A 25,657-nucleotide genomic window follows, 5' to 3' on the forward strand; every position below is an offset into this window, starting at 1 on the left:
TTACTTTGGTTTATTTCACTCAGGTCTAAACTATGCCACCATACTGTGGGGTAACTCCTCTTATGCCATTAAAATATTTAGGATGTAATAAAAGGCACTACGGATAATTAGAAACTCAAATTTTAACCAACACTGTAAGCCATGTATATTTATATTTCACAGAGATACACTTCAAGACCGACAGTTTGCCGAAGGGTTCTGATTCTCATAGGTATGACACCCGGAGTGCAAATAATCTCGTGCTTCCGAGATACAGGTTGCAGAAATCAAAACAAAACTCTCCTTATATAAAACTTTATAAAGCATTGCCACAATCTTTTAAACTTTTAAATATAAAATTACAAGTTTTCTTTTAAGTAAGGGCTATTATAGCGTTGGTGAATTTTTTTAAGAAAACATCGGTAATGACGTGTTGCTGTTAATGATTGTTCTGTGCTATATACATATAAATTTATTTTTTATTTGTTGACCTGTTAGGTTTTATTGTATATCTAGATTTAGTATATTATGACGTTATATACAATTTTATTTTAGTATCTACTTGCATATACTCAATTTATTTATTTTTGTTCTTTGTATGACTTGCTACAAACAATGATATTGTAAAGTAGCCAATAAACCATCTATTTATCTAGTCTGTGGTTAAATTTTCGTTGCGATACCTGGATCAGTAGCGTCACAACACAATTTTATATGGGGCAAGCAAAATATGAAAAACAAAACACATAACCTCAATTTCTGCCTAAACTATGAAAATTCGAATAGGAATTTCTTAAGAAAGTGACCTTTATTCTAACCAGTTGATGTTGAAATTTTCGTCAATGTGGCTGTTTCTTCTAAAAATGCTTGCTTACTGGCACCACGTTAAATGTGAGTCAAATAAACATTGTTTGTAACTTCCTTAGTCTCAATAGAATAGTGTTTTCTACATTTGGGCGGGAGCATCTCCTGAGATACACTAGACTCGCACATATTTTGCATAATTTGCACACGATTCAACACACGCTGCATTACACACGAAATAAGAATGATTACTAATATACTTAAACTAAGTAGTATACCAAACCAAAGAATATTAAACACAGGTAGGTATAAAATTATTTTCTATTACGGACCACAATTTTACCTGTATTTAAATTCCGATACTTTAGGTAATAATCTTGTAGCATTGTACGTTAACGACCACCCTTGGATAATCCCATTCAAAAGCAATTGGTCAACTTCTTATATCTATGAACAAACCATACCGGAAAACGTTTACATTTGCCGCAATACCCACTTTTACCGTAACATATACAAATATGGCGGCTCACGGCGAGTGCGTAGTTTGCGGCCGGCGCGCGAGATGGCGCCCCCGCAAACAACCGTAAACAAAAGAGGTTAATCGTTAGAAAACCGCACAGATAACGCGCTTCATCTGTCTGCGACGGGCTCACCTGTTTTATGACTCGTGCTGCGGTCAAGGAGACATAAGAACGGGCAAAATTCGTCGTCACGGAGAGAAATTCACGCCAACATCGCGATTTTCACGTCGAACATTTCACCGATGGTTAGAACGCGACGGCTGACCATATTTCGTTGCGGATGGTACCCGGGCAACGTTGGTTGGTGGCCAGGTAAAGACCTTGGTCGACGGCCTCTCTTGTGTTACGTTTTACGATTTGCCGTCGCCGTGTGTGCGTGCATGACCCCACGAAGGAAAACGAAACTGATGAGCGGCACAGGCGTCCGCCGTGTGCAAGAAATCCGAGATTAAATTGTTAAAATAAACGGTTTTTTTTTGTCGGTGTAGCGCTATTGTAGCAAGTTCTAGATATAATTAAGTGCATAGGGGGAGTAGCCAGAGGCGTCGCGTTTGCCATTTTTATTTATTCATTTCGAACAATTTTGCTTTTTTCATTATTGGATTGGAAAGGTAGAGACCTAGGCATGAATCCAGGTAAATAATGAAACATTTGAACCCGTTATACTTCGACCAGATTTATATTGCTTGGTAAATAGTGGACAGTCCGTCAAGTTGCTTGGCATTAGGATCGATGATAGTCTAAATTGGAAACAACATATCTCAGACCTGAAAAATAGATTGTCCAGCAACATATTCGTTCTTCGACGACTGAGAGGCGTGATAGGAACAAGGACTCTGCTTATGGTGTATTTTTCTTTGTTGCATTCACACTTATGCTATGGCAAGGTGCTGTGGGGTGATGCCTCAGCTGCTGTGGAGATTTTCAGAATGCAGAAAAGGGCCATTCGAGTCGTTGCTAATATAGGATATAGGGACCATTGTCAACCTTATTTTAAAAAATTCAAAGTGATGCCCCTTCCTTGCATCTATATCTACTACCAGTTATTAGAGATACAAAGAACGAAAGGAAACTTTAGCGCTAATTCCGATTGCCATGCCTATTCAACTCGTTCGGGGGATCTCCTTAGACGGCCTAGGTTTAGACTGAGGAAGTCTGAGAAGAACTCATTGAACCTGAAATTGTATAATGTTTTGCCAGGTACCGTGAAAAAGATGAGCAATAGAAAATTTAAACATACTATTAAAGAATTCCTACAACGTCATTGTTTTTACTCCCTGCGAGCATACATTGACACTGTCACTGGTATCGATGCGCTATAAAACTGTATAGTACTGTCTAATTTTGTTTGTATTAGATGTGTGTTTTTATGTTATTTATTAATTTGATTTTATTACACTTGAATATCACTTCTGACTTGCTACAATTGTACGTCCCTTTTGTACGAAACGTAGTCAATAAATGAATCTATCTATTGCTTTTACAACCGACCCCGTCATTAACTTTGCCTACTCCAAAACTCAATTTTCCCATAAAAAATTAGTAAACTTTTTTTTTTAAATACGTTGAAAAAATTCCTAAGATAAAGAAATTATACGATATGAATACTAAATACTTTTTTTACGTATCGTAAAAACAAGTAAGTATTGAACTGAGGTGGCTTTTACTTGATGAAAATTCATTTATGAAAATAAGTAAGGACTAAAAGTTCAGATTTTCACCAAATTATATATTTGGACATGACAATTGTTTCGACAACACCGTGTCTTTATCAAATGTAATATTTACAAACTACCTGTTACTATATATACCGAAAAATGACCATAAAGCCTTAATTAATGTTGTTGTGAGAATTTAAGTTCAATAAAGGACAGGTATTTAAATCTAATTGATCGTTAAGCAATACATTTGACTGTCTCATTTTGTTAATCTCCTACTTTCAATAAATTTAATTTTCTACTTTTTGTGGCTGTATGTAAAATATCAAAATTGTCGTAGACACCTGATTTTTGGGATTTTGGACATTTCGATTTATTGTTTTTTAAATATTTTCCTATTGTGTTGTTAGTTCTGAAAGCTACTTTTAAACCATATTTGGACAAATGTTTTGAAACTTTTTCACTAGGTTCTCCTATGTATGTTTGAAATTGTTCGTGTTTTGTATTAGGTTTCGGATAAATAGAGTTTACTGTTGTCTGTATTTGGTTTTTATTTATAATTTTATCTATAATGGACGGATTGTAGCCGTTGTTCAGTGCAATTTGTTTAATGATATTAAGTTCTTTGTTGTAATTTTCTGTGGAGAGTGGCGTATTAAGAAGTATAAAAGAGTGAAATGCAGCCATTTTGTGTGTATAAGGGTGATTTGAGCCGATATGTATGTATGTTATGTATGGAATACTGGGAAATAAGTTTTGTACAACAAAAGAGAATGGTGTTGCCTTAGAAGGAATTTCGATATCTTTCATTTTGGTTTAAAGTCTGTGTGGAACTTTAAAATATTCACGAATTTTGTTGCAAGTTTAACTGCTGGAGCTGTTACATAAGACACGACTGGTCTAATGACCATATCTTGTTTATGTATTTTAACTAAAAAATATAATTTAGGCGGCTGTGGATTCATATTTGTTCTTTGATATAACTCGGTAGGATCGTGTTTGATACATTGGAAAAGTTCTGGTTTAACAAAATGGTTGCTTTTTGAAATATATTCTGGGAGATCGATAGCTATGACTGTCTTCCCTTTATCTGCCCGTGTAAATATTATGTTATTTTCAGAAGCTTTGTTTTTGATAGTTTTTACTAGTGACATTTGAGAAATTTCTTTGTGTTTGTTGTTATCTATTAATTGAGAGTTTATTGTATTCGCTAATACATGCTTGTTCAAATTAGAACCGTTAATGTTCTTAAATGCTAATTCACAATCGAGCCTTAAACAGTCTACGTAATATTTTGCGATTTATATTAACTTTTCCAATACTTACCCTTTTTTCCTGTCCAAGACTATTGTTATAACTTGGACTACCATTATTCGTTTTTCCTAAAGTCCGTTTCTCACTCACTAGCTGATGGAATGACCACTGCGTTGCTCAAGTGTCAGGTCGAGTTCTAATTTTATCGCATTGCGAACATTGTTGGAATTATATACAGGGTACGTTGTTTGATATGAACAGTATCGTAAACTGTGTCGAGAGAGAGAGAGAGTTTAAGGTTTCGTCTATAATACAGATATATTTGAAAAAATCTAATTTTAAATTGTAATTACCAGTACAAATTTTAATATTTACCGAAGTGTGCCGTAACTTTGAAGCTCGACTAGATGTGAAGGATACTTTGACAGAGTGTATTCATAATCAAATTCGATTTTGCGAAAGTTCCATAGTGGTCCGCAGGAGCACGCTAAAAAAACAATGCGCCCATCTAGGACAAGAATCCGCGAAGCGCCTTCTTTTTAAAATAAAAAGGTGATTCGCGCTATTTGCTACGAACTTGTCCCACTCACCTACGATTTTTCGAAAGCAATCTTGTTCTTAATGTTGACGTAGTAAAAGATTTTATTTTAGTTTACATCTAAATCCGAGATACTCGCCGAATAACTTATCGGTTCGTCGTATAGACGAACACGTCCAATAACAGAATTAATATCCTGTTCGGAATCTTTTCGCAAAACCTTGAATGCATATTAAAACTTGTTTTCGTATGGCTCGTTATTACTAATTAGTATGGGAGGTGTCTGGGGGCGATGCCGACTAAATACGAGTTCTCTTGAAATGACGCAGCTGTGTGAATATCAATATCGCCATATTGCGCATCAACCTAGTGTCGTTTTTTGCACTAAAATTGAGGATATTATTAATTAAGTGTTATATGAATCAATACATGTAAATTCTCATTTGTTCAGCTCTGTATTCCTAAAGTCTTCGAAAGGTTGTTTTATCGACCAACAATTTGGATTTCTCCCCCACGTGTACAGATTTTCTGCTGGAATTAATGAAAGAGGGGTCTCAGGTTCATGCGATTTACACAGACTTTTCGAAGGCCTTTGATAGAATAAATCATCAAATCAATAAAAAAAAATTGAGAAACATTGGAACTCAGGAAAAGCTTCTGGAATGGTTAATATCGTGAAAGAGTGCAGATTGCGCGCGTCCAGAGCTTCCAATCCACCGAAATTAAAGTACCTTACAGGATCACACCTGGGACCCCTACTCTTCAATGTCTATGTGAATGATATTGCCTCATGATTTCATGATGTATTTTTCCTGTTATTTGCTGACGACCTAAAATTCTATATGGAAGTCCCAAATGCTGATGATTATAAAACTCCAATCCGATTTAGATCACCTACCGCGATTTTAATGCAATGGAACTAAATGATCTAACTAATGAACTTCAGAAACACCACACATTATACGTATTACATAAAAGGGCTACCGTGTGTCTAAATCGCTTCAGATTTTGGGCTTTATCAAGCGTTGTACAGTGGACTTCCAGGGTATTCCATCTCTCAGATTACTGTTCTGCTCCCTCGTGCGTTAACACCTGGATTATTGTTCCTGTATGTGGTCACCTACACGCTATAGAAAGAGCGCAGCATAGGTTCCTGCGGTATATAGTATTTAAGGAGCACCCAGGACTTGATGACGTCGATTACAACTACTCGTGGACCTGAGCTGTTATGTAAGTTTGGGCTTCGCCCCCCCCCCCCCCCCCGGCAGACCAGAATAAACCACTCCTTCCAGGTAGAGTTCCATCGTACTAACTATATGCAGAGTTCTTTTCTTACTAGGTCTGCCGCACTAGCAAATCGCTTTCCGTACCAACTTGACTGCTCCCAGGGTGCAATATTTGTCATAATAGGGTTGCGTCTTTATCTATCTATTTCATTCTGTTTTATTTTTGTTTGATTTTATTTATTTTTTACTACTAAACACGAAAAGTGTCCGAAATTTGAAGCAATCGACTTCATATTTAGCACGTCTATGCAGTTTTACCCCATGACAGAACCTATTGCAAATGGGGGGGCTGGAAGGTGGAGAAGTATTTTTAAAAAATTAAAAATCGCGTATGCAAGGATCTACAAAAAAGACCATTTTTCAGAAACCGTTTACATGACTGAAAAAATTCTTGAACCAGAAGACGCAGAGGAAATGACTCCATAAACTTTTATTCTTGACAATTTTTCAAAAATAAACAGGGTGTTTTAGATGTCCGTTTCTTTTACATAACGATATAGCTTAAACTTTTGTACTTACGGTTTTTAAGTATTGTACAGGGTGTTCGGGATATTCCGTGCAATATTAAAAAACATAATAAGTACTCCAAATTTGCAGCTACCGACTTCAAACTTGGGAGTGAAGTAGAGGCCTGGACCCGCAATTAGGCTCTTTAAAATGGGAGCAATAAAAAACGTGAAGTATTTTTTTTAATTTTTGACTTTTTTTGTGGTTATTTTGGCATCCAGAAAAACACCTTTTCCTCCAAAGTCATTCACCCGAAGATTTGATAAAGACACGGTGGTGTCGAAACAATTGTCATGTCAAAATATATAATTTCGTGAAAATCTGAACTTTTAGTTCTTAGTTATTTTGTTAAATGACTATAATTATGGCCGGTTTTTAGAACATGATTTGGCAATATTCCTAGAATTAAGAACAGAATGTGGAGCACTGGAGGTATACTTCAAAAAGTGAGAGGCAATATGAGGAAAAAGGCTGAAGCGTGTATCCTTCAATTTGGAGGACACTTTCAACAACTTATTTTTTGTTCTAATTTAATTTGTGTTGAATGGATTTTCACCAAGTAAAGCCACCTTGTTATTAATTTATTAACAGATAATTTTGTTAAAAATTATTGATAGTATCTTGTTACGTAATTCCATTTAACCTGTTAAAGTAAAAAGAACCTACCTCTATTTTTTTTGCTGAAGGAGAGTGCTTGGTAACTAAAAACTTGATTTATGCTTTAGATAGATATTGTATTTTTCACAAAAAAGTTCCAGTGCAGTGCACCAGTGCAGTGGCGACCTAATTAGCCACTGATTTAAAAAAAAAGACATTTGCATTGATTGATGAGCACATTTTTATCTCTTAATTCCTTTTTAGCTCGTCACTCTCAAAAGACCAAAGGGCCTAAAGGAAGGAAGTTGCAAGAAGGAGAACCCTCCCAGCCGAAGAAGAAAAACCACGGAACAGAGAATAAGCCCAGTTCAATGTACCAGTTAAAAATCTATAACCTCCATTTAAGATCATTTTTGGCAAAATATTGTAAACTTGACGAACCGGACTGTACAAAATGTAAATAACATTAAGTGAAAATTAGTTTTATTACGTGATTGATGAAACAGCTGACTCGTGTGGGAGATATAGGCGAAACCAATTAATTTTACAGTTATAGTAGATCGAACAATTTTACCCAAAAGTGTTCCGACGCAAACATTCATACTCCTTTTATCGAATGTTGTATCCTTTATGGTTAAGGAAAGACAACATTTAAAATTATCTTACTCTAACCTATTGTTACGTTTATGTTACTTGTTTCGGTGATAGTATCAATAGGGTGGCATATACATTCGGGTAGCAGAATGTACAAGAGACCAGTTTTCATTGGTAAATGATTTAATTTATGAAGTAGAAAAACTATTTCTAAAACAATCTTCACGTGTTCAATTTTATAAAGAAAATTGTTCCAATATTTAATTACCACTGCAATTAATAATAATTCGGTGGAGAACTTGGCTATTTGATGCCGAGAACTTTGAAATAATTATAAAAGCTATCTTCTGACGCTCTAATAATTGCAAAAACTTCTTTTTTCTAACTCAGCATTGAGGGAAAATTTAATGTTTATGTTACCGTTATGCAATCTATTTTTGCCTAGACAAAGTCCGCATTGCCGGGCCACTTTAGGCAAAGTCCGAAATTATTAGATATTTCGTACATAGCCTACACTGTGGTACGACAATCTTAGGTTTGCCAAATGTGTAGCAGGCAATCTGTCAATATTCTTTGTTGTACAAGTATAAGGCACAGTTTGCGATAGAAGAAAAAGAAATCAATTTGCGATAATAATTTATTGTATCTTAAAGAACAATCACAAATACACCTTGTATTGTTTGCGTATGTCACTTACTACCAAAAAATAGGTATTTGTTAGAAAAGAGAATTCTCTTTGGGTAGAATTAGGGCTTCTGCATTATACACTTTTTACCGAGTACATATTATACAGGGAACCTTATAAAATATCTTTAGTGTTAATTATGTCACTTATTAGTACATGATGTCGAATGGTGACACTTAGAATTACATACCAACTTTAATCTTTTACATTTACAAGGGTTAGTGGTACATACAGTTACGTCTTTGAAACCTTTGCTCTGCAAATGAAGAACTTTGCGGACTAATTTCGCAAAGTGTGAAGTTCCATTCGATTTAACTTGCAACTTTGAATTTTTTGGTGTAAATAGCTACAAAGTTACGGACCCTATCCCAAAAGGTGGACATATTAAAATACGGTTTTCACTGAAAATATTGTCTTGAAAATTGAGCCTCGCAATGGGGGGTCGGTTTTTGCCTATCTGCCCTGAAAGTACCTTAAACCCCCCAAAAGTGCCTAATCTTGAACACACTTTACATTTTTGAAAAATAATAAATATATAACAGTTACTCACAAAACATTGGAGTTTGTCTGATTGCATTGTTTGTCTGGAACTGTGAAAAACGGAGACCGTCACCCCAAGGCTTGGTTTTATTATCTTCCATCCAGGCAAACAATATGTTTTCTCCACACTTCCCTAGCTTTTCCGTGGACTCAGTTGTGGCCACACCACTTTCATCTCTTCAATGCGATTTGTAAATTCATGTCCGTTATGGACTACAGCACAGAAGAAGTTCCCAAAGTGCAAAAAAATGTTTATTAAATAATATGCGACCTCTTCTGCTAAAACTAGATATTTTGAAGAATGATCCTGGTAATTAAGGATATATTTGAAATCACTTGTCATCTCGAATTTACTTCTCGGAACAGCAGCGGTTTTACGGTTATTCCTTTTTTTGGATGCTTTTTCTTCTTATGACAGACTTCACATCGCTCTAAGTAATGCATTATCAAGTTACGTTAGCATATTTGTTTCTTAGTACTTAGCATATTATTCAATAACTTGCTAGACAATGGCAAAATTAACTCTAATGCCCCCAACGAGTAACACAGCGTAACGTTTAAGATGTCCATATTGAAGAGATGTTTTTTTTTCGCAGCTTTCTTGGCTTCTTCAACTTTTTAATGAATGATTCGTATGTAAAATAAATTTATTGCTTTTGCATGCTTGCATTTCACTCGCGTCACCGATACTTGTATATGTCTTCTTTTTCACAAATCAGATAACGATTAAACTGAACGGAACAGCTGCCTAATTTCAACTAAAATGACATACAGCATGATAATTGATCAGCTTATTTTGGAGTTTGCCCGCTACACATTTGCCAAACCTAAGATTGTCGTACCACAGTGTAGGCAATGTCCGAAATATTTAATAATTCCAGACTTTGCCTAAAGTGGCCCGGCAATGCGGACTTTGCCGGTAACATTTATAAAAAGAAGTTATCCTTTGGTACTTATAGCACTCACGAAATTAGAGGCTACCTGTGCAAAAAAAGTACTCTCGTTTTTACATACCCGGTTAAGTAAACTGCGTCGAAATTATAGAAAAAAGTAACGAAAACCTTCCAGATTTCCCTGAAGATCTTACAAAATTTGAAAACGATTTTAACAAGCACCCTACAAAGAGAATTCCAGCATTAGACGCGCAAACTTATATTCCATTTCCAAATAACATAATAGGTAATAGTCAGTCGGTACATCTAATTCATGTGACACAAATTGAAACACTGCAAATTTTGGTAAAATTCCCGGCTAGTTACTTTAGAAATAACTCAATGAAGCAAGCGGTCTTTAGAGAGCACCTAAAATTAGCTCTAATTGAACCAGTTTACAAAAAAAGGAGACTTGAAAGATCTAGATAACTATCGACCAATTAGTCTTTTAGCCAGCTTTTCGAAACTGTTTGAAATGGTGATATGCTTCAGATAGAATTTATGAATAAATGTCAATTGTTCTGTAGCTCTCAACATGATGCCTACTTAAAAAACAGATCAACCAGTTCCGCCATTTTTCAGTTCACAAAAGTCATCTTGGAGCAGTTTAAGGAAAAAACTTAAGCATAGGTTTATTCTTAGACCATAGTAAACCATAAAATTTTATTGGATAAAATGGAGAGATATGGGATTCGTGGTAAAGCAGTCAATTGGATACAATCATACCTTTCAAACAGAAAATTGCAAAACGGCTTACGTGGACGGCGGTTTAACGACGAAGTTAAGTTAAAAGAAACTGTTTTAGCTCATTTTGTAGACAAACCAAAAGAATATGTTTTTAAAGGGATTGAGTTGTTAATAAAGAGATGTAACAACTGTATTGAAGTTAATTTGTTTCTTTCATATTCATATATATATATATATATATATATATATATATATATATATATATATATATACATATATATATATATATATATATATATATATATATATATATATATATATATATATATATATATATATATATATATATATATATATATATATATATATATATATATATATATATATATATATGATATTCTCACGTATTGATTCACGGATGGAAAAATGTGATGACACTATATTCCGGGATATCATCCGTTCGCTCGTTGAACTCCGACTGGAATCCTGCAAATCCTGCATCCGACTGGAATCCCGCAGACGTTTCGCCAAAATCTCACTTGGCATCTTCAATGCTCGCGCCCCAAAACACTTCGAACACTCGAGTGTTCGAAGTGTTTTCGGAGCGCGAGCATTGAAGATGCCAAGTGAGATTTTGGCGAAACGTCTGCGGGATTCCAGTCGGATGCAGGATTTGCAGGATTCCAGTCGGATGCAGGATTCCAGTCGGAGTTCAACGAGCGAACGGATGATATCCCGGAATATAGTGTCATCATATATATATATATATATATATATATATATATATATATATATATATATATATATATATATATATATATATATATTATTACAATTTTGTTTTGCTCTTTGTTTTTAGAACTGTCAGGAATAGTTTGTTGATTTGCGAACTGTATGTTGCACAAGTTGCTATTATCTAAATTTTCCATTTTTTCAAAATCTGAGTAAAAATACATATTGGGTTTTTTCGTTCATTTCGATTCATACATCCTGAAAATTTTATGCATTTAAATGCGTATATATTATGGATTTTCGCTCCTTGATTATTAAGATTAAACTTCAGTAAAAATTTCTCGTCCAAACTTATTCCCGATCTGTCAGCGGCCATGTTGGTTGTCGAATGCCGCAAGGTTAAAAATGAGCACGCGCATATTGAATGCCTTTAGCAACTATGTGGGCGACAAAACGATGGAAAACTCTATGATTTCTGCGTAGTTGAGGCTCAAATTAAAAACAAAACTAACTTGAAGCCGGTACGCTGCTGTCGTGGTCGGTGCTATGTGAACTCACGCAGCTCTCCGAAGCGTTTGGGTCGCGTGTCGCGTCTTAAATTTATTCAATTGTTTTAACGAACCGGCGCCACGGCACACTACGCATTCGTAAACCTCGACAATTGCCGAACGTCTCAGCACGACCATTTCGCCACGCGAACTACGCGATCTTTTTCGACTGCCCCGGCAGAGACGTAGAAAATAGGCCGCGAAACCGTTCATTTCCTGATCCGTTTGAAAGTATATACCGGGCGATGCTCCGAGCGTTTCCTCTCTCCGCTAATACCAATTATCAACGGGATTTTAACCATATACGGACCTTCTAGGGTTTCGGCGTGTACGCCGTGCGGGTTCTTTTAATAAAATATTTTTTGCTCTGAAATTATTTATTTGCGTTGCACTTAAGAATACATTAAATGTGTCAACAAAAAATCGAAACATACAAAAAAATACTGGTGCTTAAACGAGGCACTGGGAAAAAACATTAAATAGTGTTTTGGGCACACAAGATGTAATATATAATTTATACATAAATATACAAAAGAAAGTTCAAATTTCACAGAAAACAACTAAAAGTAGATGGTTTTCCAAATAGAACTGTTTTGATACAAAAAAAGCATAATATTTTATGGTGCGTGAGCGGCACCACTGGTGACATCAGGTTTCATTTTTGGTGATATTTTACAAAGCATAAAGTATGTAAATGCACATTACACTTATTACAAACGTAAACTGTGTGCCTGTGGCAGATTCTACATCTCCTTCGGGCTTTATTAGGATGAACAATCATGAGGTGACCTTGATTATCATAACGCTCTTCATCTATGGCAGGTGCAAGATTTCTTTGAGTAATTGTTTTATCAGTTTTTAAAACATAAAAAACAAAAGTTGTGACAACGTCACCGCCAAGACCACCATATGGAAGTGAATAAAATAGGTACACATCAGATGAGCAAAAGCACCAAAGCTTGAAGCCAAAACGAACTGGCTTAGCCCTTATAAACATTTTGCAGAAATGGCGGCCAAAGTAAGGTACCATTTGTTCATCTATGGATAGGTTGAACGAAAATATGCCAAACTGAAGATTTTTTTATTTATTTCATCAAAGAAGGGTCTGTCAGATAAGTGCAAGTTTTGCTTTATCAATTGGAATCTATTGCGGCTCATACATTTTTTTATAAGATTAATTCCTTTGTCTTCATCAGTAGATCAATAATGCTAAATATGTTTCAATGAATGATGACCCGAGAACAATAAAAGGCTCACAAAATTTAAAAGTTCGTTTTTTAACAACGAGAATTCATGGCGGTTATTCTTGAGCATATTTTAAAGAAAATTTTCATCATTTCGTCATCAAAAAACATAAAAAATATTTCAAGCGGAATTTTTGCAGAAAGCCTATTTTTTAGTTCCTCACATGATCTAAATTCATCGGATATAGGTGTGTGAGTGTACTCAATCTGACCTTTCTTTCATTCGACAGTGGAAGCAAGCCTGTCGTTTGCAGAAACCATACGTCTTCTTTTGAATTCCAGGGTTTCATCATCTGATGAGTCCCATTCAGGTTCAGTAGTTGATGAATTACAGGACTGTTGAAGGACAACTGTACCATTCGGTGCATGTAACTCTAAAGTTCCAACTATATCGGTTGGTCCCCCAAACTCTTGTAGATTTATGTTATCGTTCATATCTTCTTCATCAGTCAAGGTATCCACGTCGGGTGGAACATAGACCGCGTCAATATGTTCTGTAAATACTTTTTCATGTTATTTTTAGCATAAGTTTATAAGGAATGGAATGCTACAATACATAAGAATACGTAAATTCAAATAATATTTAGGGCTTTCATTGTTATTGTCCTCATCCCTCACGATCTCCTCCACAGCCGTCTCTAATTCCTTTTGAGTGAAATATCTCGGAAATACTATATTTTACGAACTGTAACGTTCACTGCACAAGGCACAAACTAATACTAACGAACACGCTAATTGTTGGATGTTTATTCAACATGCGCTGACTTGTCTAGACTTGCAATAACAACGTTTTGTTTCAGAGATAAAACCAGTGGTGCATTCACGCACCAGTAAATATTTTCAAAAAATAAAGCATAATCAATATAGTATTTCCAACATATGTTTTCTGCGATGTAATCTACATGCTATAGACTTAACAAAAATGGCAATTGAAATAAAAAAAAAATTGTACTATTTTTTATTTACTTGAAAATGATACAAATTTATGTACCGCTTTTGTTAACTTTTGAAGTTATATATAAGATCTTTCTTTTACACATAAATTAGCGATTTCTACGGTTTTATGTCCTTTAGTAGTGATAATAATAAAATTTCAAAATGGATGTGCAAAAATATTTCCTGAATGTGACAAAAAAAATCATAGAATAACTGCGACAAAATGGGTTAAGTCCGCAGACTTCGGGCGCTAAAAAATCGCAGGCGGCAATAATATTTCCTTTTTGTGGAAAATTGATTAATTTTTATAAGAACGCAACATCGATCTCTGAAATCCGAACATAATGGGCAACGCCGAGATAAGTAATTACTATTGTCGCAGAACCGGTGTGAAGTTAGCAGTTAAATGTTTGCAGCAAAAATTACGGAAAGAATCGAACAACCAGTGGCGGCGCAGATTTCTAAACCAGTTTACGAAGCAATTGATTTAAATTAAATAGATCTCTCGCTTTCGTTTCCACAGAAAATATTCTGTTCCAGCTCCGTACAAGGGTTGCTATGGGGTGAAACAGAAAAGTTTTAAATATTTTTTTCTACTTTAATGGAGCGAACGACAATATTTTTACTGGAAATGGAAGCCAACCTTTGTGAGCACATTTTCATTAAGAAATGAAAGTGTGTTAACTTCGATTAAAGTAGAAAAAAATATATAAAACTTTTGTGTTTCGCCCTATAGCAACTCCCGTACGGGAGTGCAAGAGAATATTTTTACCGATAACGAAAGCTAATCTTTGTGGACATATTTTCATCAAGAAATGAAACTGTATAAATTTCGACTAAAGTAGAAACAAAATATTTATAACTTTTTTGTTTTAGTCTATAGCAACTCCGGTACGGGAGTACAAGAGAATATTTTTACTGGAAAGTGTGTAAATTTCGATTAAAGTAGAAAAAGAACATTTTAAACTTTTCTGTTTCGCCTTATAGCAACTCCCGTACGGGAGTACAAGAGAATTTCTTTACTGGGAACGAAAGCTAACCTTTGTGGACATATTTTTATTAAGAAATGAAAAATTTTAAATTTCGATTAAAGTAGGAAAAAAATAAAAAAACTTTTTTGTTTCACCCCATAGCAACTCCCGTATGGGAGTTCAACAGAATGTTTTTACTGGAAACGAAAGCTAATCTTTGGGAACACATTTTCATCAAGAAGTAAAAGTATGTAAATTTCTATTAAAGTAGAAAAAGAATATTTAATTTGTTTTTGTTTCACCCTATTGCAACTCCCGTACGGGAGTGCAAGAGAATATTTTAACTGGAAACGAAAGCTAACTTTTGGGGATTTTCATCAAGAAATGGAAGTGTGTAAATTTTGATTAAAGTAGACTAATGTTTGATGTCAAATATAGAGAAGGGCTTAGGGATTAAGGATTTACACTAATTACCATGAAGTTCGAATACAGGGTGCTCTAATTTCGCTTAACCCATTTTGTCCCAGTGGTGCGTTAATGCACCACCTATTCTATATTTTTTTGTCACATCCAGGAAATATTTTTGCACATTCATTTACAAATTTTATTAGTATCACTACTAAAGGACATAAAACCGTAGAAATCGCTAATTTATGTGTAAAGGAAAGATCTTATATATGGCTTCAAAAGTTAACAAAAGCGATACATAAATTTGTACCACATTTTTAAGTAAATCCAAAATAGTAAAAAAAAAAATTTTGGATTTGTATTGCCATTCTTGTTAAGTCTACAGCAGGAAACATACATTGGAAATACTATATTGAAAATATTTTCTGCTGCGCACCAATGGTTGTATCTGTGAGACAAAACTTTGTTATTGCAAGTGTAGACAAGTCAGCGCATGTAGAATAAACATCCAACAATTAGCGTGTTCTTTAGTATTAGTTTGTCTCTTGTGCGTTGCAGTTCGTAAAATATGGTATTTCCGAGGTATTTCACTCAAAAGGAATTAGGAGGAGATCGTGATGGATGAGGACAATAACAATGAAATTCGTAAGTATTATTTGGATTTACGTATTCTTTTGTATTGTAGCATTCCATTTCTTGTAAATTTATGCTAAAAGTAACGTGAAAAAATATTTATTGAACATATTGACGCGGTCTATATTCCACCCGACGTGGATACCTTGACTGATGAAGAAGATATAAACGATAACATAAATCTACAAGAGTTTAGGGAACCAACTGATATAGTTGGTTTCGAGTTACATACACCGAATGGTACAGCTGTCCTTCAACAGTCTTGTAATTCATTAACTTCGGAACCTGAATGGGACTCATCAGATGATGAAACTCTGGAATTCAAAAAAAAAGTATGCTTTCTGCAAATGACAGGCTTGCTTCTACGGTCAAATAGAAGAAAGGTCATATTGAGTACACTCACGCACCTATATCCGATAAATTTAGATCATGTGAGGAACTAAAAAATAGGCTTTCTGGAGAAACTATGCGTGAAATATTTTTTATGTTTTTTGATGACGAAGTGATTGATTTGATTTTAAAATTTTCTGTAAAATATGCTCAAGACAATAACCGCCATGAATTCTCGTTGTCAAGAAATGAACTTTTAAATTTTGTATGCATTTTATTGTTCTCGGGTTATCATTCATTGCCACATATTTAGCATTATTGATCTACTGATGAAGACAAAGAAATTGATCTTATAAAAAAATGTATGAGCCGCAATAGATTCCAACTGATAAAGCAAAACTTGCACTTATCTGACAATAATCTGTTGGATAAAAATGATAAATTTCCAAAAGTTAGACCCTTCTTTGATGTAATAAATAAAAAAATCTTCAGTTTGGCATATTTTCATTCAACTTATCCATAGATGAACAAATGGTACCTTCCTTTGGCCGCCATTCCTGCAAAATGTTTATAAGGGGTAAGCCAGTTCGTTTTGACTTCAAGCTTTGGTGCCTTTGTTCATCTGATGGGTATCTATTTTATTCACTTCCGTATGATGGTGCGCAAAACAAACCTCATTCTGACCTTGGTCTCGACGGTGAAGTTGTCATGAGTCTATTTTCTGTTGTAGATAAGCCAGTAAATCACCAAAAATTTTTTGACATTTTTTTTCATAATTCAAACTATTTGTACATTTAAAAACTAATGGTTATTTTGCCGCCGGTGCTATCCGGGAAAATAGAACAAATAAATGTCCAATGGAAAATTCAAAATCATTGGGAAAAAAAGAGAGAGATCCTATCTTTCAGCATATGAATTTGAATAAAAAACTTCTATTGTCCGTTGGCACGACAATTCAGTTGTAACTGTGGCAACTAATGTTTCTGGTGTAAATCCTGTCCAAGATGTAAAATGCTATAATAGAAAAGAACGGAAATATGTAAATATACCTTATGTAGTTGCCCAATATAATAGATATATGGGTGGGGTAGATTTGCATGACAACGGAATTGCTAATCACAGGTGCCAGGTATTTGGAAAAAAATTATGGTGGTCTTTATTTTGTAACTCATTGGATAGTTTAGTAGTGAATGCATGGAAATTGTATATTATTGTCAACGAACAAAAGATTTCCCAGCTACATTCTGAATCTTACATTGCCTTGCGACTTTTTAAAACTGATAAAACAATTATTCAAAGAAACTTTGCACCTGCCATAGATGAAATTCGCTATGACAATCAAGGTCACCTCATGGACATATACAATATCACCAAAAATGAAACCGGATATTACCAGTTGAACTTTGTTTTGTATATTTATGTATAAATTATACGTTACATTTTATGTGCCCCAAAAAATTATTTAATGTTTTTTCCCAATGGGTTAAGCACTGCTCCTCGTTTTTTTTTTCATATAGTGTGGACTACAGTCATGGTGAACTGATACAGTTTTTTGAAGCGGAAAATCGAGAATTGATTTTAAAGATTTTTTCAAATTGAAAATGTAAACAGATTATTCGTAGTTAGGAATAGGTATTGTAAACCTTGTAATTAATAATGATTTAAAACAATTTTTCCTATAATAATATATACCTAAATTAAATAAATTAAATTAAAAAATGGAGATAAGCATATCACTGTCGTTTAAATAGTCGACAATGTCCGGCGCATCCGCCCAATATCAAATCATTTTACACCATCAGTCAATCACTAACTCGCGATTCAAGATTGCCTTGCACTTGGCGTACTTATTGAATTTATTTAAAAATAAATAACCTAACTGAACATTTCGGTACCTGACACAACGAAAAATAAACGACACCAATGAAAGGTTGTTTGTTATTTTAATCTCCACTTTCTTTTCCACCATGTTAATTTTGACAGTACCTAGCTTCTTATTTGAAGACACATAATTGTTAAATATATCAATAATCGGGTTTAAATATAATTAAGCACTTCTGGAAAACAGAAACATCCACTTAAATTTTAATCTCACCCAGGAACATTCGGGTCTGACATACAACCTTCATCATTTTGTTCCCAAAAGAAAAAAACATTTAAAGTGTTGGAGTATGTTCTCTCATAGAGATTAATGTATTTTGTAGAAAAATATATTTTTTAAACAAAAATTCGAATTTTGAAAATTTTCCTAGTCATAGCTTTTCAAAATTCAAAAATAAAAGGATCTCAAAAATCTGTCACTAGAGGGCACTCAACCTAGAACATTTGTTTTTGTTTTCCCTGTATTTTATTTATTTAGACTGATATTGCAAAATAGAACAGATTGCCTTAATCAGAATCACAAATCGTCAAAAATTGTTACTCTTTTAAGTCGATAAGTGCTATCGCTTAGCTGCAAATCGACTTTTTTATTCTCGGCCCGAATACCCCGCACTTCTAATTTAGAGAAAGGTGATACGGGATATCGGATTTTTAAAAACAGTATGCTACAATTTGAAAAAGTCAAAAAATGGTATAAGTCAATGTAATTTAAATAACATAAACACATTTAACATGTTCGAAAATAAAAAATTATGAACAATACTCGGAAATTAAACAGTATGCAATGCTAATTAAAATTCATTTGCAAAATGCTCACCGTTCATTTCTAAACATTTTCTTATACAATTTAAAACACGAAAAAATACGCAGACGGTTATTATTTTTTGTCATAAATCATTGATAGGTGTTTCATGCACTAAATACTTTAAGTGCACTGCAGGTGTACTTCTTCCAGCAAAGGTGGTAGTTCCTCTTGGGGAATTTGCAAATACGTTTCCCCATTAAGTGATCCGTTAAGGGAATGAGGTCCTATAAGATTATCTCCTATAATCCCTGCGCATACATTTAAAGAAAACCGGCGCTGATGTTCTCCTTCAATTGCATGTGGGTTTTCAATGTTCTACTGAATTTACAATGCCAGCACTACTGAATGCAGCCTAGTCAGTGAACAAAATGACCTTACGGGCAATTTTGAATTTTTCCTAAAATTTGATTGCATAAAATTACTCTCAATTGCTCATCACCTTCATAGAGTGCTTGAACCGTTTAAACATGAAGGAGCCGAAGATCATTTTTATGCAAAACTACCAAAACTATAGATGTAGCGATTCTGAACTTTCTCGTTGACGGGCCAGCCTTCTTTCTTCTTTGCAGTGGTTCTTTTATACCTTGGTCTGCCTTTATTCATATTATCAGGTTTGAATGATCCTCTTTCAACAAGTGTTCTGTGTATGTTGATGAATGTCTTATGAGATGGAACGTTTCTATTGGGATAAGTGTCGATATAAAGCAGTCGAGCTTGATCTGCATTTCCGTTTGCTCTTCTATAGCAAAAATGCATATCGCGATATTCATTATTTGAATCACAGTTGTATAATAAGCTCTTTTAATAGAAACTAATTTTTAACGGATTGTGACAATTACTTTTTCAAATTTCATTAAGTGCTGGCAATTCTGGAAATCTCAATAAACATATAAATAAATAAATATAACTCTAAAAAATGGACAAACTGTACAACAATGAGACGTTATCTACAATTATTTAATAATAATAACTCTCTTCAAAGAATACCCTAATACGAAACCTGGCGATTCTCGAAATGCCCATAAAAATATAAATGAATAAATATATATTTCAACGTATTTTTAAAAAATACTTCTGCCAACAACGCTTTTAATACGAAGATAAGCCGTGTAACCATAAAAATCGGACACACTGCACAAAAAATAAAATAAAGTTCAAATTAACATCAAGACGTTATCTACCATTATTTAATAATAATGTATATTTTATAATGCATTATTATGCATTTGTGATACCCAACTCACCTATAACCGTCTTCAAGGAATACCCGAATACGATACCTGGCGAATCTGGGATTTCGAATAAAAATATAAATAAAAAAATATGAATTTCATCGAATTTTTAACATTATTTCGGCCAACAACGCTATTAATAACAAAGATACGCCGTGACACAATAAAAAACGTACGCACTTTACGAAAAATACAATAAATAAAAATAATAATAAAATAAATAAAACAATAAAAATAATAATAAATAAATAAAATAATAATATGTATTTTATAATGCATTATTATACATTTGTCATGGGCAACTTACCTATAACCGACTTTAAGGGATACCCAAATACCATACCTGGCGATTCTTTAAATCCCAATAAAAATATAAATAAATAAATATAAATTTCATCGAATTTTCAAAATTATTTCGGTCCACATCGCTATTAATAACGAATATGTGTCCTGAAACTATAGAAACCGGACGCACTGTACAAAAAATACAATAAAGATGAAATTAACATCAATGAGACGTTATCTATCATTATTTAATAATAATATGTATCTTATAATAAATTATTACGCACTTGTGATGTAAAATTTACCTATAACCCTCTTCAAGGAATACCAGAATACGATACCTGACGATTCTGGAAATCCCAATAAAAATATAAATAAATAAATATAAATTTAATGATGCGTAGTGAAACCTTAAAAACCGGACACACTGTACCAAAAATACAATACAATTTAAATTTACATCAATGAGACGTTTTCGTTGACAGCGTATGGCTTAGCACGTTAAAATTTAGCACAAAAGCCTGTTGAAACCTGATGCCGTTACGAATTAAGTGCAAATAAATCAAAAAGTTTCAATTTTAAGCGATGTTAATTTGCGGCGCGACAGGTGGCGCCACCATCGCGGTTTAACACCATACAATTAGCGTACGTGTAAATACTAATTGCCGTCGTCACTCATTTAATTGGAATAATTATCTGTACGTCATACCGTGCGTCCCGAATTTATATTCCACTCTACCGCGAAACGTCGACGGCTGAGCGTTCATGTTTCGAGCTGCCTGGGTACCGAACGATGCGACATTTTGCGAAAATTGTTAGGTTATGGAAAATGCCGGCGGAAAACTGCACAATTCCCTACGTGCCGATTGCCGCTTGCGATCGTTGAAGCGGCGCACGCGTCTCACGATTTCGCACAAACGCGGAAAAACTTTTATTCGCAACGACACGACCGGTAAATTGTTGCATCGCTGGAATTAGTTCCGAGTAATTTAATGGCCGCGAAGGTGGAAATATTAGAGGGTGAATCAGCGACAGAGTAAAGTTCGTTTTGAAATTCTTCAACCAATAGTTTTTCCAACATTTTAATTTGTGAAAGAAAATGTTTTCACACTTTCAAAAAAATATTTGATGTTTTCTTTACCCGAAAATTTTGTAAAATATACAGGGTGTTCTGAAATTGTGTTCGGAAAGTTGTAGGAAAGATTCAACGTGGTAAACTAATAATAATAATAATAAAAATATTAATAATAACAATAATAATAATAATAATAATAATGTTTATTTCCATTGCCTTTTAACAAAATTATCGCATAATGTAAACAAGTAAAAAAAAATACATTAGAACACTAAAATACAAACTTCAAAAACAGATCCGTAGAAACACACTAAATATATTACACTGAGAGACCAGCATTACTACAATCAAAATATTCATCGATAGAATAATAAACATTGTTATTCAAAATGAGCTTTCATTTTTGCTTAAATAAATGGACAGGCAATATCTGTCTGACGGACAAAGGCAACTTATCGTATAGTTTTATTAGTAAAATCATAGGGCTGTTAGCTACTTTGGCTAACTTATGACCTGGCACCAGCAAATTAAGATTAGCTCTAAAATTGTAATCTCCATCAATGCTGGTTATGCAATAACTAGATAGATTACTGTTTATGTAAATGATGCTATTTAATATAAAGAAAGAGGGAAACGTTAAAATATTTAATTTTGGGAACAGGGTTCTACAAGAATGACCACGAGACTTGCTCAACATTGGTCGAACAATTGTTTCTACAAAAACTTCACTATCTCTGGAAGATTTTGCCCAGCATATAATAGTGTAACATTAGCAAGATTGAACATATCTGAAATAAAGTAAAAGCTGAAGATCCACATTCGATCGCAGTCGCCAAATAACAAAAGTATGCATCAAAATAAATAAGAACTAAAAGTTCAGATTTTCACGAAATTATATATTTTGACATGACAATTATTTCCCTTCTAACGCAACACTATTGTCTTTTGATGTACAAAACTTATTTCCCAGTATTCCACCTATGGATGTGATAGATTTAGTAGATTTGACCCTAACTCGGAAACAGGTTAACCTATTGGTGAAACAAGATTTATTAGATTGCTTAATAGTATCTTTAGACCAAAATTATTATGAATTTAACGGACAGATTTATATCTCTAAAGAAGGTTTGATTATGGGAAACCCACTTAGTCCTTTGTTAGCCGAGATTTTTATGGATAATTTGGAAAATATCATACTAGAACATCCTTTAAGTAAAAGTTTTCTATGGTGGTATAGATAGGTGGATGATGCCTTTGCTTGCTTTATTGGAATGGACAGACAATTGAATTCTTTTTTAAATTACCGTAACTCATTACATAATCGTATAAAATTCACTATCGAGATTGAACAGGATAACTCTATTAATTTTTTATACTTAACTATTACGAAAACTCAAAACAAATTAGATTTTTAGATTTATCATAAACCTTCACACACGGACACAGTCATACATAACAGCTCAAATCACCCTTATGCACACAAAATGGCTGCATTTCACTCTTTTTTACACACACTCCCTAATACGCCAGTCCCAACAGAAAATTACAACAAACAACTTAATATCATTAAACAAATTGCACTGAACAACGGCTACAATCCGTCCATTATAGATAAAATTATAAATGAAAAACAAAGCCAGACAACAGTAAACTCTATCCGAAACCTGATACAGAATACGAACAATTGAAAACAATTACATACATAGAAGAACCTAGTGAATAAGTTTCAAAACTTTCATGTTGTTTAAAAATAGCTTTCAGAACTAACAACAAAATAGGAAAATTTTTAAAAAACAATAAAACGAAATGTCCCAAATCTCAAAAATCAGGTAGATCCTTCAAGAAACGCATTAACGAACATAAAAGAGCGTTTAAAAACAATAATCTAGATTCTAATTATGCTATACACTTAAACACAGAAAAAAATATTTTTAACGACAATTTTGATATTTTACATACAGTCACAAACAGTAGAAAATTAAATTTATTTGAAGTCATGGAGATTAACAAAATGAGACATTCAAATGTATTGCTTAACGATCAATTATACTTTATTGAACTTAAATTCTCACAACAACATTAATTAAGGTTTTATGGTCGTTTTCCGGTAGTTTGTAAATATTACATCTGATAAAGACAAGGTGTTGTCGAAACAATTGTCATGTCAAAAAATATAATTTCGTGAAAATCTGAACTTTTAGTTCTTATTTATTGTTAGCATCACCAGTTAACACTCGCCCTCCTGGCTGCTCGCATAATGGGGAGCGCTAGTCTGGGCCGTAGTTCTCCAACGATCCATGAGAGGATGCCACCGTCCACGCACAACAACAACGATCCGTGAGAGGACGCCACCGTCTACGCACAACGCTCGCTGAAGCCTGTCAGCCGCCGGGCATTCACTTGCTCCGCGTGTGCCTGGCATAAGCAGTTGTTTACGTCAAATAAACCCCTTTTTATCGTTTAGTTTTTGTGCAATTATTAAGTTTAACGCCCTAGAGATTTATTATCTATCATCAGAAGTGGGATTACCCTCGAAAAAGAGCCGAAAATTAGTGATATCTGCAGTATTTTAAGCCTTTATTGGCTTCATTACTACTTGTGCTCTACCAAAATGGCGACCGGTGACGAAGTATTTCCAATTTCGAATGAATGGCGTGCTCTTTTAACTACATTGACCGATCGTTTGACCAATTCTGGACATGTAAATCGACAATTTTCGAGTGCCGAAATGGAAGGAGTTCGTTTACCCAGTTTTCTACCCGGTAGAGATATGACTTGCAATTGGATTGAGGAAGTGGAAAGTTTGATGCACGAGTTGGGTTGGACTGAAATGCAGTTAATGACTAGGATTTCTGGAGCGTTTGAAGGTAAGGCAGGCGAATGGTACAAAGGATGGGTTCCCTCTGATAGGAGAACCTGGACTGCTTTAAAAGACGATCTTTTGTGCTATTTTCCTGGTACTTTAAATTTTGGCCGTTCCTTGCGAGAGGCCGCTGTTTTTACTTCTGATAAATGTGTAGATTTTAACCAGTAACAAATAAATAAACCCCTTTTTACCGTTTAGTTTTTGTGCAATTATTAAGTTTAACGCCCTAGAGATTTATTATCTATCATTTATTTTGATAAATGTATTTTCATCTATTAAAAGGCACCTCAGTTCAAAAGTATGCATAGCCATTTTGTTAAATACGTAGTCAATTTGGCCTGTCTATGAACAAACCCAAATACTTGACAACGTCAGTCTGATTAATCGAATTATCCTGCATTCTAACCAATAAGCTCCTATTCAAATCCCTAAGCGAAAACAACATCATCTCAGTCTTTGTCCCGTTCAAACAAATACCGTTACGCTCTCAATATCGGATCATACCACTTACTGCCCTAGTGGCCAAGAACGTGAGATCATCCAGACTCCTAGGTGACACTGCCACAGCAGTATCATCTGCATATAAGGAAGAATAATTGTCTGGGAAAGAATCAGATATATCATTAATAAAAAATAATAAAGGTCCTAGTATGCTTTCCTGTGGGACATCGCTGGTGGGTTCTTTAGATGAAGAGCTAATCACAGAAGTGTCACTTCTAAGCACCACTCTTTGGTTACGAATCTTCAAAAACGACTAAGAAATGCATCGAGCTGCACGTAAAAACAATTTTCGAATATTTTGGAAAAACTAATGGTAGTAAGTCATGTAACAAAAATTCGAAATATTTTCCGTTGTCAAAAATCATTTTACACACAGCCCTGATTTTGTAAAATAAAAGTGTTTCAGAAATCTTCCACTAGATGGCACTATATGTAGAATATTTTTTTATTTTCCCGGTGTTTTATTTATTTAGACTGATATTGCAAAATAGAACATATTGCCTTAAGCAAAATCACAAATCCTCAAAAATTGTTTCTCTTGTTTTAAGTCGATAAGTGTTATCGTTTAGCCACAAATCGATTTTTTATTCTCTGGTCGAATTTTACCTGTAAATGTGATTTTACCTAA

General features: G+C 34.2%; 1 protein-coding gene across 3 annotated transcripts in view; it reads right to left on the minus strand.

The window, feature by feature from the left end:
• The window catches only part of LOC132704690 (probable beta-hexosaminidase fdl), a 183,915-nt gene extending 162,497 nt beyond the window's left edge, over positions 1-21,418 (minus strand). The window contains exon 1 of one of the 3 annotated variants that reach the window (XM_060674900.1): positions 21,297-21,418. The gene's annotated coding sequence lies outside the window, so the exon portion shown is untranslated. Of the gene's footprint in view, positions 1-1,436; positions 2,593-11,826; positions 11,999-21,296 lie in introns of those variants that run through there. The other 2 variants (XM_060674874.1, XM_060674884.1) reach the window with 2 other exon arrangements.
• Between the last annotated feature and the right edge of the window lie 4,239 nt (positions 21,419-25,657).

This window comes from Cylas formicarius, unplaced genomic scaffold (genome assembly GCF_029955315.1).
Source record: "Cylas formicarius isolate icCylForm1 unplaced genomic scaffold, icCylForm1.1 PGA_scaffold_10__41_contigs__length_53128322, whole genome shotgun sequence".
Lineage (NCBI taxonomy): Eukaryota > Metazoa > Arthropoda > Insecta > Coleoptera > Brentidae > Cylas > Cylas formicarius.